This window comes from Chiloscyllium plagiosum, chromosome 14 (genome assembly GCF_004010195.1).
Source record: "Chiloscyllium plagiosum isolate BGI_BamShark_2017 chromosome 14, ASM401019v2, whole genome shotgun sequence".
NCBI classification, from domain to species: Eukaryota; Metazoa; Chordata; class Chondrichthyes; order Orectolobiformes; family Hemiscylliidae; genus Chiloscyllium; species Chiloscyllium plagiosum.
This window is the reverse complement of record NC_057723.1, coordinates 1,323,514-1,326,235: the sequence shown is the minus strand read 5'-3', so window position 1 is coordinate 1,326,235 and position 2,722 is coordinate 1,323,514.

Sequence of the window (2,722 nt, the reverse complement as noted above, 5' to 3'; positions counted from 1 at the left end):
GCCATGCTAAATTGCCCGTAGTGTTAGGTAAAGGGGTAAATGTAGGGGTATGGGTGGGTTACGCTTCGGCGGGTCGGTGTGGACTTGTTGGGCCGAAGGGCCTGTTTCCACACTGTAAAGTAATCTAATCTAATCTAATATACCGGCCAGTACAGCGGACAGCTGAAACTGACAACCGGAAGCGGCAGGGACAGGCCACTATAAATGCCGGAGGAAACACCACAGAAGCGCTTCACAGGAGGCTCCCAAGCACTGAGGATGTCACCTATACAGGGGACGAAACGTTTGCAACAAAAATTTCCAGCTCGACGAACAGAACCACAACATTTTAAACTAATATCCAATATCCCCATTAAAAGAGTAGATAGGAAAAAATAAAGAATATTAAACTTCTAGACAGTGAAACATCTATTTTTTATTAAACAACCTGCTCAGAGATGTTATTACACACCTCTGGAACAGGTGCAACTTAAACCAGGGATTTCCTGGATCAGAGGCAGGGACATTATCATTGCCTCACAATAGTCTGAGTGAAATGCCTAGAGGGCAAAAACTAAGCCTTACTCATGTCTCTACATATTTTGCCCTTCAAGCAATTAAATACCAAAGATATGCTCACAGATTTTTTAATCATTATTTGCTATGAAATAAAATACTATCAGTTTGGAAGAAAATTGCAATTGAAGTGAAATTGAAGTACCAAAAAAGGTTAGAATCCTTCATGTGACCAGTCTTTCAGTTGTGGTATGTCAAGCAGCCGCTCTGCCACTTAAAGATGCAATGACCACTCCATTGTTCTGATTATTGGATAACTGCAAGGAAATACAACTTGTGACTCCAAGGGCTATTTTAAGATTAGGTTGGATTTGGCCAAAAGATTAATGGAACGATGTGTTGAATAATCTTCAGCCAAGAAAGCAATTTGAGGAACAACATGGGAGTTCTTCCATTGTCCTGGCCAACATGAATCACTCAACTGATAGGTCACACAAATATCCAATTGTTTATTTAATTACCATTTGTAGAACCTTCATTCTGGTGCATGTACAGTGACTGCCGTGCTTCCTCCAAGGAAGTGACTTAACAATTACATTATTGACGATAAAGGATATCCTGTAGTTGTTCTCTGCAAATGCAAGTCTTTGTTCTTATCATTATTTTCCATTTACAATTCTTCTTCCTTTTCCTTGGGCAGTTGCTCAGGATCAAGGCTGACTTTTTCCCGCTGTAGAGCTGAGAGTGTGGGAGCAATGAGACAGCTCAGTGCTGGATCCATGGACTCTCATGTGTATGGGGCAGCTGGTATTTGCTGAAGGGGCTGGGTGGGATGTTCGGAATTCACAAACTCTGGTGGCTTTTCACATGAGATCTCCATCTGGGCCTGTCACACACGCTCAAAATAGGTAGCCCCATGAAAAGTGCTTCTTCTCCAGTTTAGGTGGTCTTGAGTAGGAGTCGGTGGGGATGATACAATTTTTAAGAGAGGGTCTGAGGACATTTTTGAAGTATTTTCTCTGCCCAGTTGGTAACCATTTGTCATGACTGAGCTGGTGCTAGAGCACTTGTTCTGGGAGCCTACATCAGACCTGGCCAGCAGATGACAGTAACCAGTACCTTGATGCTGGGGAGCAGTCCTCAGAGCAGACACTGATATCAGAGCAGAGGAGGAAGTGGGTACTGCAGATGCTGGGGATTAGAGTCAAGATTAGAGTGGTGCTGGAAAAGCACAGCAGATCAGGCAGCATCCGAGGAGCAGAAAAATCAATGTTTTGGGCAGGAACCCTTCATCAGGAATGGCTTTAGCATGAAACGTCAATTTTCCTGTTCCTCGAATGCTGCCTGATCTGCTGTGCTTTTCCAGCACCAGTCTAATCTTGACACTGATAGCAGAGCATCTACCCTGCCAATGGATTTGTAAAATTTTGCAGTGGCATGGTTGATTTCTTGCGGGGGATTTGAGATGCCTCTCTACATTGTCCCTGATCTATAAGGAAGGCCAGGTAACACTGCTGCACTTAGATCTTGTGCTTGGTGCTGTGTTTGGCATCTTTATTATAATGCACTCTATATCTCTTATCCACATATCTGTTCTATCAAGCTATCTAATTTCCTGAGAAAATTGTTTTTCTACATCTGAAATCTCAATTGAATAACTTTGATTTAAATTTGGATGGTGTAGATGTCTTTCTTGGCCGGGTTGATCATTTTGGGAGCAGTGGAGATTGGACCAGCTGTAGCTCAACAAAATTCGGAAGATGAACGTTAGTGGTGTAGATATGTAACTTATAGCCCATCTCTTGGTCAATTATGACACTAAGTCAGGATGTTTCAAAATTTATAGGGTACAGTGTTCCTGTGGAATAAAGATTTCATTGTAAATCTAATTGACAATGTAAGCATGACATTAGCAGAACAGTCAGAACTAGACACTTGAAAAGACACAACCCTCTATATCTGGATACTGATGGCTTTAACATGAACTTTCATAATGTACACAATGTGAACAAAGAATGAGGCTGACTCTACTTTAGTCGAGAGTATGGTGCTGGAGAAATACAGCAGGTCAGACAGCATCCAAGGAGCAGGAGAATCGACGTGTCAGGCAAAAGCCTTCATCAGGAATGAGGAATTGAAAGGAACTCCTGATGAAGGGCTTTTGCCTAAAACATCAATTCTCCTGCTCCTTGGATGCTGCCTGACCTGCTGTGCTTTTCTAGCACCA